We start from the raw sequence: 17,059 nt of genomic DNA, 5'->3' as shown, positions 1-17,059 counted from the left end.
CAGCGCCTCGGCCGCCCGGTGCGGCCCGCGCGCAGTGCTCTGCCGCCGCCCAGCCCCCTGCGCGTCCCCTCCTCATGCACTCGGAGCGCCTGCTTGCCGGGTGATGTTCTTGCGAGCAGCTGAGCGGGGTGAGACCTGTGCCTGCTGGCTTGCCCGGCATCACCAGCACCATGTGGCAGGGCACGAGTGTCGCTCGCTGCCCGTCACCACTGCAGGGTGCCCGTCCCACCACTTCAGTGCCCGTCTGCAACCCCCAGCCCTGCCTGGGCTGAGCCGGGCTCACTCCGAGCCTGCTGGGTGCTCCCCGTGGTGGCCTCGGAGCATCTCCTGGGGGTGGCGGGTCTGAAGGGCACAGCAGGGCCGGATGGCAGGGATCAGACAGGCTGAGCAGGAATGTCCCCGGGAACGGGCAGGTGAGAGCATCCCCRTCCTGCCCGGATGTGCGGGCAGCCGGGAACCAGCCTCTCCAAGGAGCTGGGGCGGCTTGCGCCAGATCTGCCCGCCGGTGCTCTGCACCCTCTGCAGGCGCTGGGGCAGCTCTGGTGCTGCCCCCCGATCCCTGCCACGTGGGGGTGGTGCTCTCACTTTCTGGCACTGCCGTGACCAGAGACAGTTTTGTGGCTGAGCCTGTAATAGCCCATTTCACACTTTGAGCATCATTTCACTGCTCATTGAAGCCTGGTCTTCATTTACAAGGTAAACAAGAGGCAGAGTATGTCGGCCAGCTTCCTCTCCCCGCGCCGTTGCCCACCCCTGGCCCCGCTCTCCAGCCCCGCTCTCCTGTACTTGGCCCCTTCAGGCTGCAGCTGGGCTGYGCGTTCCCTGAGCCTCGACTCGCACAGATCAATTCTCAAATTAGCCGGTGCTTTTCTAAACATCATGTTCCCGGGGCTGGCTCGCTCCAGCGTGCTGTGCACAGCTGTACAAACAGCTTCTCTGTGCACCCCGTGTCACAGCAGCCTGGGGCTGGCCTGGACCCAACCCCGGTGAGCCAGGTTCTGGACCATACCCTGTGCCAATGTTGAAGGACCCAACAATGCCATCCGTGAGGGCTGCGCAGGGTCACAGGACTGGTGGGGACCCTGCAAGGGGCAGCAGCACCTTCCAGCAGCCTGGAGTGTCCTTGCGGCAGTGTGTGCTCGTGCAGAGGTTGSACTTTCTCCCGGCCCGTGGCCCTTYGCTGGCGGGCGCCAGTCGTGCCCGCTCAGACATGTGCTGTCCTTGCTGCTGAGATGTGGCCGCGGGTCCAGCAGCGCACCCGGGATGCGTGTGCATGTGGCCGGGACTGTGCTGGGCACGTGGGCAGGTGCAGGTTGGAGATGGGATCTCTCAGCCGAGYGCAGGAGGCTGCTGTGCTGCCCATGGTCCCTGGGATGGCCAAGCACGACTGCAGCACACTACCCCAGGGGCTGCAGCTCCCAGGGAGGGAGCGCGGGTCACGCCTGTGCCCCTGGGCTTCAAGCAGCCCATGAGGACCCTCCTGAGAGAGGGGATGGGGAGCAGATGCTGCCATGACCATCCCTGCTAGCGGGTCCCTGCACTGCATGTGTCCCCAAGGTGTGTCCAGCTCCTGCTTCCAGAGCCCATGCTGCCTTTGGCACCCTTGTTSATCAGGTCTGACATCTCCTCTCAGAACTTATGGAGCAGTCAAACTCCTTCCACTTGTGTTTTGCCAGTCCAGGTAGCTCTGCTCATCATTCCGTGACCGAGGATCACARCCTGCTGCGTTGCACTGGTCCACAGGTGCTCTGCCCAATGGAGCCCTGTAGGACAAGAGCCCTGCAGCTCCTAGGCAAGCCAAGTCTTCCCAGCGCAGCATCACCCATCAGTTGCCTCTGTCAGCTGGCTGAGCTCCTCCGTGCAGCTTTCAGCCATGACATGCAGGTGCGGGTGAGCCCCAGGCTGCCTGGCCCGTTTGAGCTCGTGGTAGCTTGGAGCCTGATGCCTGCGGGGTTCGGACGGTAGTCTGAATCCGAGTCTCAACCTCAGTCTGAGCTCAGGAGTAAGCAGGAGGGCCAGGCAGCGGGGAGGAAGGGCAAGCACAGAACTGTGCAGCAAGGTGTGAGCCTGCAGGCGCTGCCCCAAGTGTGGCGGGACATGGGTGGCCACCAAGGGCGAATGCGGCTGCAAGCTCCAGGCCCTAGGGATCMTGACTAGATGGGGTTACTGGCTGCATATCTCTGCTCTGTGTGTCTCCCTCTTGTGTGTCTTCCTTGGTGCTACATGCAGCGTCCCAGAGCCAGGAATCATCCTCAGTGGACCCTGACCCATGCGCAGCTCTGAAAAGGGCGACTTCAGWGTCCTCTGAGCTCTCTGCTACCTGTTGTGGGTCTGGTGGAGCAAGGACAGACATCAAGTGGGGCACGATAGCACTACTTGCCTTGCTGAAAAGGAGTTGGGTCCACAGAGCAGATGGGCCATGGAGGGCGGGAACGTCCTACATGGTGACAACCGGGTAGGGCCTGGAGAGCCCATGTGAGGAAGGCAGATGGGACAGCCCATCTCCCTGTGTCAGGAGCGCGTGGGCAGCAGGACCCACGCGATGGGTGGTGGGATTTCACGCAGCGCTGCCGTGGGCTGGGCCAGCTCTCCACGTGCCTGCTGGAGGGCCCCATGTTTTTCTTTCCCAGCATCCAAATGTGGCCAGAATCYGTCAGCCCTGGACTGTCCAGCCCTTCCTTAAGACCCAGCCCTTTGGTGTCCGGAGACAAGTGGATTTTGCCCCCTAACAAACACCACTCAGCACCGTGAGCCCCCCGGGAACACTGGGCCCCTGCCCGACTTCTCAGTTCGTAAATCCAGGCATTCCTGTGATTGATTGTGGCCAGGGCTGCTGTCACTAAACCATCCACACTGGCCTCCAGCGCCTACATGGCTCATGACCAGGTAGAAAGGAAAGGCTGACATATAAATCAGCGTGGAATGGAGCACGCTGGCCGGAGATCAGACCAGCGGAGCAGGCAGTCTGGGGGCGCAGCTCACATAACTGATTCATGACGGTTCGCATGGCCGGGGAGCCTCGTCCTCCGCCTAAGCAGCCCCACTGCCCACACACAGCCCCGGGACCCGGCACGTTCCTCGCGCGGGACCCGCCGCCCCGCGCCGACCTCTGCGGAGCCCTGAGCGCCGCTGCTCGAGGCGCTCGCGCTGGCAGCTTCCCCGTCACGCTGAGCGCCGTGCTGGGCACGGCAGCCCCACGCTAGGCACGGCCTCGCTTCAGAGCACACCACGTCACGCCCGTCCCCCCTCGCACCCCCAGCGCGTGGTGCTCCACCCCGCCTGCATCCCCAATGTGGGGTGATCTCTGCCTCCTTACACCCCAGCTCTTGGTGGTCCCACCCCTCCTGTACCCCCAGGGCACAGCACTCACACCCACAGGTCATCACAGAGTGCAATGCTCCCCAAATGGCGACATTCCTATTGCCATTGTCCCCATCCCAAACGCCGGCACCTCTGCTGACAGCACGAACCCCATTTACACCCTTCCGAGAAGTGTAGCCTTCAGCCCCACCTGAACCCCCACTGCCACGCCAAAGCTCAGCCTTTTCCTCAGCACTGAGCAACCTACCCAGACCACATCCCCGCACACCTCAGCCTTAGATCACCACTCATGTGTCCTCCCTCTGTTTCCAGCTGCACTTTCCCCTGTGCTCGTCTGCTTCCTCTGCTCTGCCCTCATTGCCAACTGATCTCTCCCATGGCCAGGGACTTCCACCTCCCATCCTGTCCACGTCCAACACACACTGCGAACCTGCTCTTCCTCCAGCTCCCTGCCCCACACCTGTACTGCTCCTGCCTCCTCCGTCCCACCCSACGATGTCCCTTTTGCTGCCTCCACACGTTCCTCCCCATCCCTTGCAATCCTCGCACCCCATGCCACTTCTCTGACCTCAGCACTCACTGCTCTGTGTCCATGCACGTTGTCATCACTCCGCCATCGTTTAACAGCTGCCCAGACCTCATCCCTCTGCCTCGGCATGGCTCGCTGGACAGCGGCCTCCTCACAGCGCAGCATCTCTCCCCAGGCACACCCCAGCGTGACTCCGGGCAGCGCTGCACATCAGTCATCCGATCTCCGTTACTCAACGTAGTGCCTAGGTCACATCCCTGTGACTGCAGGTAACACTCCAGATCACATCCCTATTGCTCCCTATCATCCCTATCTCTATAATCTCAATCCCTGGACCACATCCCCTGCAATTCCTCCTAACTCATCTGATTATTTCCATGAGACTCAGCCCAGTTCCTGAATCACATTCCTCTGACTCTGTATAACGTTCCTGATCATGTCTGCTCTGTTTTGCTGCAGTTGCTTCCTGGAAGGTGACTGGTATCCCCTGGGAAATATCAGGCCCAGGCARGATGAGGCCCAGGGGTAGTGGGTAGGATGATAGGCTCTTATCCCTTTAGGTCCTTCCAGATGATCTTAAAGCACTTCTGGATTTAGGATGAGGTCATCTTAATTATGGGACTGGGATTTTGGAGGCATTTGAGAATCAGTCTCAATGAGTAATTTACATTTCACTCCAGCATCACCTACCTGTACAGGTATTCAGGAGGTAGGATGGGCTGCTACTCCCTCTTCCTCTTGCTTTTTATTTTTTTTTTTAAATTTTTTTAAAAATTATTATTTTTTAAAATTTTATCCTCAGGCTCTTGAATTAGTCCCTGGAGACCCATCTTCCTCTCCTAGGGGCATCTGCGTGTCCTAGGTCTTATTTGGGTGCAATGGCCTTGTTTTCACAGGAAGGATGGAGGGTCCTCTGGTTCCCTCAGACTCTGCACAAATGGAAATTGAGGGGTTCTTTTGGAGTGGAGCCAAATGGGATATTGACCAAAACATTATTTTTTTTTCTTGAACTGGAGCTGAACATGGGCTGTGCTTTGTTAATTCCAACTGGAGCCAAATCACTAGACATGGACTGYAAACATATTGCGGGAAAGCTTGCTATAGAGGATAGAGAAATGAGTGGATTTGATTTGGGATTTGACCAGCTCAGGGCTGAGAAGGTGCTAGTGGCTTGAGTGACAGTGACCCCGGAATGAGCGTTTGCCCTTCCTAGGGTGTGATTATATGTTCTCTTGTGGTTGAAGCTCTGTCAACCCAGCGCTCCTGGCTGTTGATTCTTGCCCTCCCTTTGTCAGAGATCATTGCATCTTTGGATTTCCTGGCCCGAGTTGCTTGTCTGAATGTTCTCCAATGCGTGYTGATCCAAAAGATCTGGTTAGGCTGTTTAGTAGTAGGTCTATCCTAACTCACAGTTGCAGCTGGAAGAGGATATGCAAKTGATGTCTTGGAAAAGGAAGGAGAAAGAATGGCAAAATGAAGACTACAGACTCTGAAAACTGCTACGTAATAAGTCTCGGGAAGCACATGTAACGGAAAGTACTGCAGGGCAGCTGTCTGGTCCTTAAAGAAACAGCTTAAGGGAGCAAGTTCAGAGAGAGGCTAGGAATCTGGCAATTTGAAATCTCTGCAAKTATCTCAAGAACAAGGAGGAGGGGCCCAGACAGCGGAAACTACATTAAATCATTAGAGACAGGATAACATGAGCACATGGACCAATGCAGAATGACCTAGGTGGAGACTGCTGATACACTTCCAAGGGCCAACGAGGAGGGGAAGGTGGTCTGTGGAGCCCAGCACTCCGCCGGAGAGCTGCTGTGGCTGGCTCCRAGAGGGCTGCATTGTTATCACAGTGCTTTTTTGCTTTGGTGGGCAGCATAGTGAACACCTTCCAAGGCCATAGATAGCTCAGCCCAGGACGGGGGGATCTGGGTAGAGGACACTTGGATAAATCCAGTATTTTCAGACTGACTGAGCCTTCTTGCTTATGGCACTTTGAAAATTGGCTGCAGAAATTTGTTCAATGGATTAGCTTTGAGAACAAGTAAATTAAGAGATCACATGGATTTAAAGCTGGGGGGGACGGTTCAGCTCAAGTTCATGGAAGAAAAATACATGAAGGATTACCACATAAAAAGGCTCAGCTCTGGTCCAGGAGGTCCATGAACTGCAAACTACTGTAAGTCGGGAAAGTATCTGAGGATGTGTCACCCTGTGTGGGCTTTACTCTTTCTGCCTCTTTCCAGGTGACTGTTATTTACATCYGTTGACAAAGACATACAGGAATGTACAGACTTCAAGGCAGGGCAGCAACCTTTGAAAACACAGAAAAGGCAACAAAACCTCTTCTACAGTGAGTGAAAAGGCAGGTGGAAAAGGTACRTGACATCCTTGACTGCAAGAAACTTTTTGATGCTGTTTCGTCAAAAGCACAGTCAAAGCTTTGACTGTAATTCCATGGAATTACATGGAAATAKTATACCCTATGATGCAAATATACTTCTTGATGCAGTCCTCGGTGCCTCACCCTTGAGTGTGAAGCATGCTGGTCTCATCTGCAGACTCCACAGCTCTGCAGGAAGATATAAGCACCCTGAAGGACTGACTCAGAATTCAAATTAATCATGACATATAGAAGAAATGATCTTTCCAAAACAAAACAAAACAAAACAAATCTCATCTCTTTAAAGAACATACTATAAAATGGAATAGTCAGGCAGGAAGAATCCACCATTCTGGTCCATGCTGGGAAGGATGTGTCTGACAGCTGTTCTGCCCCACCAAGCTACGGTCAAAGCTGATCATGACCTGAGCACGTGTTGGGGAGGTTGTGCAGATGGATGAATGTCAGGGCATGGTGTGAGATGCAGAAAGAGCCACRTGGGATTTAGGGTCCAGATGGCAGCTGTGGAGATACAGTACCAGTACTGAAGGAGACTCTGGTGCCCAAAGCTCCAGGACAGTCCCTTGAAGTTCTTCCCATCYTGCTTTGGAGAGTTATCTCTCATAACCTGCACCTGATGCCACGTTAAAGGTGTTCTGCTCAGTCAAGCTGGGGACCGCTTTCCTTTTCAATACTGAGCTGTACTTGTGACTGCTCTCACCGCAGCTCTCCTCACCACAAGGCTGCCGACGGAGCAATGAGTGCTCTGGTTCACTCGTTGCCATCCCAGTCAGGTCCCTTCCACCAGTTCAGGTCTGCTTGGCAGTAAGGCTCCCACTGGCAGGCCGAGCTTTGGAAGAGGCTCTGTCTGGGATTTGCCATGGGGTGTCCGGGACGGATGGAGGAGTCTAACATATTTTAGCCCTAGGACAGGGGAGAAGCAACAGTCTGATGTCCTCCAGTCTGGATGGTCTCCAGTCTGATGTCCTGCTCAGAGCAGGGCTCCTGCTGTATCCAGAGTCCAGCCTTGAGCCAAGGCTCCTGCTGGGGCTTGGTGGGCTCCAAGCAGTCCTTCCTCAACACAGGAGCAGTACATTGCTCTGCAGTGATGTCCCAGCTCCTTGACTGTGACGAGAGGAATCGCAAAGACCGCGCACTTCCAGCTTTGGCTCTTTCTCCCGCATTCCCCATGGGCTACAAAGGAGCCTTGTCGCTACTGGGGCTCTGCATTAGGAACCTTGTTGCTACCGGGGCTCTGCATTAGTAGATGGATCAGTTGCTGGGAGGTGTCTGAACCCGGCCTGGAGCCAGGAGGGCGGCCAGGCCGCGCGCTGCACCGTAGCCCACYGTAGCGCGGAGCTCGCGCCGTTCACCTCGCGCCACCTCGCGCGCGCTGGCCGCTGGCCACTGGCTCCTCAGGCACCAGCCACGCTCGGCTTCCTCGCCGTGACCCCCTGGCCTCCGCCAGGCACGGAGACACGCGCGCAGGCCCGGATGCTAGCAAGCTGTGTGAAACACAGATACGCTGGGTGATGCCAGATCTTCTATGTTTCTTGGCCTGCAGTTCCTCAGCCAGCTCGCCAGGTATGTAACTATCTCAGCTATTTCCTGCTGTACTTAAAAAAAAAAAAACCTTCCCTGTTTGATATAAATACACACTAGGGCTGCCCAGCCCCCTGGCTGGACAAGCAGCATTGCAGACGGATTGCGTCTCCTCGCCGCACAGCCAGCACCCTGTGCCCTGCTTGTTCCCTTTGGCAAGAGGAGCAGGAGGGGCTGCCATGGTCGTGGCYCACATCCAGCTCCCAGCACACCCGGAGTGATTTATGGCCTGCTTTCCTTCTCCTGACGACCACATCTCGGGCTGGTGAACTTCTGCACCAGGCTGGCTGGGATGAAGGGAGCCCACGGCTGTCAGTGACCGACCGTGCGCTGGAGCTACCGCTTCCCCTGGCAGGGAAAGCTCGTGAGCAAAGAGAAAGYGCCCAGGTTGGCGCTGCCTCCCACCAGTGTTGGTGCCTCAGGAGTCGGGTATGAGGAGAGAATCCCCTCTCTATGATTTTCTTTTCCCGGAGTCAAGAGAACTCCAGAGCTGGCTGAAGATTACACCCTGTAATCCCCAAATCACATCCCTTTGCTGCCCTGTTCCCAGGCTGGTGTGATGGGCTCTTTCCAGCTCATCACAGAAGCTTGCCCCGACTGTGACTCAATAGATCAGGGCCATTAGGGAAACCCATTGCTGATGTGCAGCTTTCTGGCCAATTCTGCCAATGCCAGTTCAGCTTTGCTTGAGGGCCTTTGCTTCTTGGATATTGAGCAGTTTCCTTGGGAAAGCTGCTTTCCCCTGTGTTCCTGGTGTGCTCCAGCTTGCAGAATCCTGGCTTGCCCCTCTCCCATGCAGGAAGGGTGGTCTTGCCCTCCTTGATCACCCCATGTTAGAGAGGGCCATGTGCCTTGCTTGGAAAGGTCTGGATTTGCCAGCATGGTCTGAAGCAGCCGACATCTCCCTGTGACAAAGGGCTGCTCTTTTCATGCCTCCCCTTGACCAGTTTCCCAGACGCACAGTGCACCATGGATGCRTTGGGTATGTGCGGCACTCAGCAGCACAAGTTCACAGGCTACAGGATCAGCAGGGCTAGGACAGCTCACCCTCCATGGGCAAGGAGCATAGGCTGCTCCAGGTGTATGACACAATGACCATTCTCCTGGGGATGCCACGTGGATGAGCAGGGATGCATAACTTTAAATTGCAGGCCATAAGAGCCTAAAAATACCGATCATATACAGCTAAAGGCAATGTATCCACAGCAAGTGCTTGGCTCCTTCCTGACCCGTGCTGGAAAGTGTCTTTGCTGTCCCTGTGTTTGTCCAGGATCTCTGTCTGCTGACTGCCCCCAAACCTGAGTGATACGAGGGGCGGTAGCTGGGGAATGAGTTGGTGATGAGGCATGGCATGGGGACCAGGCTGGAGGGCAGGGTCTGCTTGTGCCTGTTTTGCAGGTATTTTGAGTGGAACATCCCTCCTGCTTTGAGGTAAGGGGAGGGCCAAGATAGACGAGACAGTCTTGTGGAGCTCAGGACAGCATCCCTGGGTGCTTTGAAGCCAAGGCTGGGCTGGAGGACGGGCTGTCTCCTCCAAGGTCTCTTTGTGTCCCAGCCCAGGAGAGGCTGTGTGTGTTCATCCSTTCTCAGAAGAGCCATCTCTGGGTGCTGCCTGCTGTGCTCTTGGCTCAGGGACCCTCTGAAAGTGGGAGGGCAGGGCAGGGCATGGTGGCCCTTGCACAAGATGAAGCAGGAACCTGTCCCTAGAAAGAGGCCAGAGCAGACACTGGCTGAGGGCGTCTGTGTGTGAGCTGCCCAGGGGTCTGCACATACTGAACTTTGTCCTGGGAGGAGCAAGGTTGTCTTCGTCTGGAGACACTCTTGTGTGCTGGCTCTCCATGATCTCAGACCTGGGGTCCAAACCCCAGGCCACACAGAAGGTCTGGGGACTCACCCAGGTGTGGGGCTGGCTGTCTTCCTCAGAGGTCACTACTGRGAGGAGTGTCCAGAGGGTGTCCCTGGATGCCACCGGGCCTCAGCCGGTGGTGGACATGGTCTCTCTCCCTTTGTTTCCCTGACCACCAGCTCTCTGGGCAGTCCTGCATGYGGAGGCCGGTGCCCAGCGCTCCCGGGCTTATGTGTGTGTGGTGGGTCTTTCGTTATTTTGTCTGCTCTCTTTCCAGCCGAGCGCAGGCAAGTCATGGTTTGAATTCCAATTTCACTGTAATTGTTCTGTTATCTCTGCACCAGGGTCTGGTTTCACTCATGCTTTGAGTTGCTCTCTGCAGTGAATGGATTTCTCCATTCTTAAGAGCTGTTCCAAAGCTTTCCCTCCCTCTTCTTGTGTCTGGCCTTTTCCACTTGCAGGTCTGCCCTTGCAGACCTCTGCACTCCCCCTGGCCCTGAGCTTAAGCCCTCGTGCTTAAACATTGCAGTGCAAGCTATAACATRGGCAGCACAAGTGCACCCAGAACCTGCAGACCGGGCGTTATCAAGAGGGAAAACGCTGATCAGAGTTTTCCTATCATATGAGGATGATCAAATCCTGTGTCAGGGACCTGGAGAGGCTGTGGCACATCCCTCYATGAAGATATTCAGAACTTGACTGGATGGACGAGATCGTGACCTACCTGATCAAACTGATCATGCTCTGGTTTCCTTGCTGTTGTTGATGATGAAGGTTTGACTGGAGGCCTCCACAGGCTTCTTCCATCCCCATTTATTCTGTGGTTTTCTGATAGTGCACAGGAATGTGACCCAGGGATGTGACCATGGCACATTTGAGTTGTGAGGAGCCCAAGGGGTGGAAGAGGCTAAGAGAGGGCACTGAGAGGACTATCTGAGAGTAGGAAAACCACAAAGACTGCGGAGATCGTGTAGGAGGGAAGGCAGGACTGAGCTGGGTGCCAGTGATGATGAGCATATTCATGCTCATACTTTGGCATCATGGTCATCCTGTCTAGCCAGGGTCTTCTCTCGTCACCCAAGCAGTCCCAGCTTGTCCTTGTGGTTCTGCAGATGGGTGCGGAAGCCACTTCTCCTTTTGCAGGCACTGGAGAACTGTAGGTTGGGGGCATGATGTGATGTGTGCTCCAAGACACAGTGACTTGTACCCCAAGGCTGGTTGCTCCTGCCTCATCCTGTTACATCGTTTTTCTCTGCTGCCCTCTCTTGCCCACATTTTGGTTTCTGTTTTCCCGCTTCCCGAGGAACTGGTTTCAGAGGGCATCCCCCAGGGACTAACAGTGAGTTTTCAGTGTTCCACCTCTTTGCTTTGTTGCCCTCATTTTCTCCCATGCTTCATGTCTCCCTGTGCAGATGTTGCCCTACCTTGGGAATGGACTGTGTACCTCCTAGGGCCGCAGGTGGCTACGCAAGCAGCACATAGCCCGTTGCCCCTCATCACTTCCCAGGCATTGGCTCATGTGCTTGCCTGGGGCCAGCGTGACGTTGTTTGGGACACTCAGATGCATGTGGGATGCTAATCTTTAGGGCCATCAGAGCAGGCACTGAACCAAAACCCAGTTCTAATTGGCCTCGTCTGGTAATTCCTCCTGACAAAACAATTAAGGTTCACAGGGAAGAGATGTTCTTTGCAAACAGTCAGTGCCAGATGCTTTTGCTTTTTTTTTTTTTTTTTTTTTTTTTCTTTTTTATCTGAGGTATTTTAGGATCTTTTCTTAATACTCACTCATTATTTTATGAGGCACAGGCCGGTTCTGCCTGCCCTTTTGAGACTTAGTATCACACTCATGTTCGTTTGTTGTCTCAGGGCTTCCCTAGCTCTACGTGAGTCTTTTTTTTTTTTCTCTCTTTCTTTAAATAAACATTCTTGCTTTGTAGCGGGCTGGGCCCYGCGAGACAGGGCAGGGACCAGGACTGGCTCCGGTCCTGCCGCGGCTCTGTGTACTGCACAGCATTGAGGTCAAAGCTGGAAGAACTTGCAGGACCGCATCGCAGGGGAGGCGCCGCTCCAGCCGCAGCCTGGCTTGCAGAGCTGCTTGCCGAGGGGCTGGTGGCGTGTGGAAAACGTGAGCTCGGAGGGCAGCGAGGCCGGCGAGTGTCCGAGCGTGGCCGTGCCTGTGGCCTGTCCCCTTGTGGGCGCTGGCTTCTGAGTGCCCTGTCCCTGCGGCCATGCCCCGGGCTGCCGGTGCCGCCTGTGCCGGTCCCCCCGGTCTGGGGCTACCATGGGGCACGCAGGGGCAGGGCAAGGAGGGAGGTTGATTTTGCTTTACAACGAAGCTGATTTTACTCTACAATGAAGCTCAGAGCCCGTGCTCATGTGCACCAAGACGTGTGTCTCCAGATGGGCTGCCCAATATTGCTTGCGGTGACTGAGGATAAGGGACACTCTCTAGTGGGTCCTCGTGTATTTCGTGGGTTCTTTGTAGCTTGTCGAGAGGGACCCTGTAGAGCTCACGACGACAGTGACATTTTATCTCTCCATCCTCTGCCACCTCTGGGAGTCATTAGGCAGCACTGACAATTGCCTGACTATATTTTGTTTCCTAACGTGGGAGTTTTATGACTCCAGTCCTTTCCTTTATCCTCCTGCCATTGACTTGTAGTGGTTTCAGCCTATCCCTTGGTGTAGGCTCTCCTCTGTTCTTTGTTTTCCCAGCCGAGGCTGCCTAAAAAAACTGCACGTGGATGTGGCCGGATCCTGAGCCAAGTGCTACCAACACCTGCCCTTCTTAGGGACCTTCTCCCACTTTTTGCTGCCTCCGGTGCTTCCACAGCCAACCCTSCTGCCACCATACACCCACTTGACGTACCATCAGGTGCTCTCCACACTGCAGGTGTGCTCTCCACGTCTCCGCAGGTGGAACAGGAGGACAAACCTGAGGGGTTCATACACGGTGGCCTTGGGGAATGGCTCTCCAGAAAGGGATGCAAAGGCTTACATCTCTTGGAAGTTGTTTGTTAGCAGAGTGAAGCAAATCCTCCACATGAGATGTGCTTCAGAGTGAAACCTACTGGGTTTTGGAGTGGATCTCTGCTGGCTGTGCAGGTTCCTACAGGGATCTCAGACTGGTAGCCCTGGATCTGCCTTGTCCACCTCCTGATATTTCTGGTGTCTTGTCTGGAGACTCTGTCTCTCTCCTGGTTCTTCATTGCAGAAGGTCCATGGTGGGACGGAGTAGCTGATGTCCCAAGTATTACCTTCCTCACTTTTTATTGGAGCTTTCAAACAAAGCTGAAAGCAGTAAGTGACAAAGATGTCTGCTCCCGGGGGTTCCCTTGGAGAGCTGGCAGCAGTGCCCAGTGCTCTGGGCTCTGCAGAGGCCCAGCCTGGTGATGTTGTCCTGTGTGCTACAGGGCTGAGGTGGAGAAGGCTGGGAAAAAGAATTCAGTCCAAGCTTGTGTCTGTGCAACGTGCAATGTTCTGCTGGGCAACGAGGGCTGTACTTTGACAACGTGGGCAAGATATAGTGGGGAAACATGTCTGTGAGTGGTCTTTGGTGGGACACAGGGGAGTGGAGTCGGGGGGAGATGTGGGGGGACCAGCAAAGGCGAGGCAGTGGGGATGCAGCTGATGCTGCTGCTTAGGGAGAGGGGCGGCGTGCAAGGCGTGGAGTCAACACGACCGTCCTGGCAGGGCAGCATCATGCCAGGCCCTGTCTTGTGCAGGGAATGCTTTACCCTGGGCGCGGGGCAGGGATGTCGGCTTCCCGCACTCATGCGCTGAGAACGTCGCTTGTTCGCAGCCTGAGTGGCCGTGCTGCAGGGAGGCGAAGCTGCGGTGACAGAGCCGGCACCTGCCCGAGTGATGTTCCCAGCGCTGGCTCTCTTCTTGGCATATCTGCAGCTGGCAACTTGCGTCGTCTGGTAACTGGGGCCCTCTGCAGAAGCTGCCAGAGCCCCASAAACACAGGTGGCCTCTGCCCTCCTCGCAGTGAGGAAGAGAGCTGTCCCTGTGCCTCCTTCCCTGGGGCCAATGGATTCCCAGCCCCAGTCGCAGGCATCCCCCTGCCGCCACCCTGGGCTCTCGGGTCATCCTGCTGCTGGGTTTGGAGCACAGCGTCCTGGGCCTGCTTGCAGGACGGGGGTCCTGTGGGCATGCCTGGCTGCGCAGGTGCGTGGCCTGGCACCAGGTGAACCATGCCGTTATCCAAGCTGTTCTCCAGGCGCCCTCGAGAAGCCGCTGCCACCCTCGCTGGCCATGTCCCCCAAGACCGTGTGCATGGCAGGTGCTTCTGCGACGTGGTCTGACCTTTCCCAGTTGGCCCTGGCCCAGGGATTCGGTCACTCCATAAATCTCCTTTCCTCTGTGGCGCAGACCACAATGAGGCAGCCCTGATTTAAGACTGGGAGTGTCCAGCTGTGGATACTATCTCAGTGGAAGAGGCCGTGTGTGGAGATGCCAGCATTTCCAAGTGAGAGTCAATTGTGCTTTATTTCCCCGCTGCATAGGAAAAATAATAAACATTCCTTTGGTTTGTTTTCAGCCTGCTTTGTGGAATAAATCTCAGACTCTTGTTGTCTCCCTGGGCTCTCCGGTCCCACAGAACTGTGTGTTCTCACTCCATGAGTCACCACTTGTGCTGCAGCAGAGCCGCTGATAGAGTGTGTCTGAAATGCGATGAGAGGGCCGAGGGAGCCAGGCGGTGTGCGGATGCTCTGACCATCCCACAGCCGAGCCCCTCTGCACCCCGACGGAGCAGCCACCCGGCGCCTGCCCCACGGCGGGGCAGCAGCGTCTGCTGGGAGGAACGGACGCTCCTGGACGTCGCTCTTTGCTACTGGCACCYGGACAGCCCTTGTGGCCTTATCCCTGGAGCTTTCTTCTGGACCATGGCTCTTCTTTCAACAGCAATGACCTGTGTCTGACAGCATGAAGCGTTGCAGATCTTCGAGGGGAAGGGTCTGTCCCRTGGGACAAGACAAGGGTGCTGTGCTGGAGCGAGGCGCCTTTCCTCTCCTCTCTCTGGGTGGGAAGATGTCTTACGAGGACCCAAGGGACGCTGTGGCTGCTGTATTTTGGCCTGTGGGAACACCCTTGAGCAGCATCTGTGCTGGTCACGTTTTTGCAGGTCTGGCAGTGTGGGAGTAACTTGCTCCCTCCTGCATGGTCGGCTGTGCTTGGCCTGAAGTAGGTCCTCATGCTGGAGATGGGTGCAAGAGGGAAGAGGTGACGGTATCCCTGCCCTTGTGGATCCCACAGAGATATCTGGACGTCACGGGAGGTGCGTTGAGGGYGAATGGTCTAGGCAACATCCTGGAACCCGGTTCATGCTGCTGCTGCTGGAGCTCTCCCGACATCGGGAGACATGAGGGTGAGAGACACCAGGCAGTGCTGGAGGGCTGTTTCATGCCAGATGGGCTGAGCAGTCAGTGTTCTTGGTGTGACTAACAAGCAAGCACTGCCAGCATCTGCAGCAACTAGCAAAGCATGCCCAGTGTGGAGACCTCACAAACTCAGTGTCCAAGGTTTGCCAGCATTCCTTGTGCAAATGATCCCAAGGGGGATATGACACCGGGGAGATAAAGAAGGAGCTGGGAGACCAGTATGGACCATCTGTGTGAATGAGGGGAGCCTGGTGGGCAGGACCCAGAGTCAACTACTGCTTCATGGTGCCCACCATGCGTGATCTGTGCAGACTGTGCAGCACAGATTGACCCAGATTTGGGAAACCTGGGAGAGAACAGGTTCCACAACCTGGGAAAGGGTAGAGGAATCTCCAGGAAGTCAGTCTGGGTGTGTGGCTGCATGTCTGGCTTCAGATACGTTATTGCTGTGAAAGGGTCTCCAAAAGAGTCAGTTTTGGAAACACGGAGTCTCCCTATGCTAGCAGGGGGCACATGATACAGATGTAGTGGCAGCGCTCGGTCTAACACGGCCAGGAAGAGTGTGAGTTACTGCAAACAGAGCAGCTCAGGAATGAGGGCACCTGGGAGGGACTCGGTCCCCAGCACTGCCAATTACGTGGCAGCATACGGGGCTGACTGTAGAGCAAATTGGGGGGTTTACAAAGCTGTCTGTGAGCAATAATGGCAAGAAAAACAAAGGTAAAGTGTTTTACTGACTCAGAGCAGGGAAATAAGGGGATGGGAAATGAATGAACTGCAATTGCCAGGAGCGATTCTTCAAACAGCAGAAGAGCTGATAAAAATGCCTGATGAATGCAGTGACCCCAGGCACGGCTCAGCGGCGCGGAGATGCACTTTTAACTGAAACCAGGGAGCAGCAGAGGGAACAGAAACAGTCGCTGCGGAGCTGATAACTCTGGCATCCACTTGCAGCTCTGGAGGCAGCAGACCCTCTTTTATTAGAGACAGAATCGTTTAGGGGAAACATGATTCCCTCTTACAGGAAAGACTTGTGGAGGAAAAGAGATCTTTCCCTCGAGACGCCGGGTAGACTCTTAACGGATGTCTCATGCAGCCAATAATGTAACTCCTTGAGAGTTTCTAAAAATCACAGATAAGAACCGGTCATTACAGAAAGCTCTGGATCCTGTCATGGGTAATGAGTTAGTGGAATTTGTTCTGCTAACGACAGGCTAATTGCTGTTCTCGGATGCAGGGGATCTGTAGGCACCAGAGTGCAGCGTGGCTGTGCTCACACTGGACATGAATGAACAAAATGTTTACTTAGATATCTAAAAGGTCAATTTTCTAAAACTTAAAACAATTGCTGGCATGGCTGACTGCGACTGTAAATTTAGAGTGGGAAGTTTTAGCAAAAACTGGGACTCRTTCAAGGACATCCCAACAGTGCCCCAAAAGCCATGACTTCATAGACAGAAATAATTCTTCCAGGCAAGAAGCTGTCAAAGGCGGTTTGGACGTGTAGCCGAGGTGGCCCACAGCCGGAGGGGAAGGACTGCTGTGCCCRGAGTGAATCAGAAGACAGGAACTGGGCACAAGCATCACTGGCATCGGAGATGGAAGGAAGCTGAATGAAGGCTAAGACAAATCATATGTTTATTGTTACCCCAGAGGGGACATATTGTTTTTCCCTCTTCCTTTCCCTCTTTCTTCTGTTTCTACACGGCATTTTGGAGGTTTGAACATGCTGGCATGCTCAACAGCTACAGTCAGCTGATAGGAGAACCAGCAGTATGGAGCATAGTGGCCATCAGATGGAAAAATAGACCTTGGTGGCACCGCTGAGCTCCATAGGAGAAGGCAACAGATGAAGAGTGCACAAGAGGATCTCTGAAGTCTCACCACTCAGGAGGTGCAGTCAGCTGAGGAGCTCAGATGTGCTTTGAGCTGCCTTCTGCCTTGGAAAAGGCTCTGGATGGCCTCCTGAGAACAGATGCTAGGGTGTCAGTTCCCTG

This window comes from Nothoprocta perdicaria, unplaced genomic scaffold, assembly GCF_003342845.1.
Source record: "Nothoprocta perdicaria isolate Ctin4 unplaced genomic scaffold, notPer1 scaffold_66, whole genome shotgun sequence".
NCBI lineage: Eukaryota > Metazoa > Chordata > Aves > Tinamiformes > Tinamidae > Nothoprocta > Nothoprocta perdicaria.
This window is presented reverse-complemented; position numbering follows the sequence as displayed.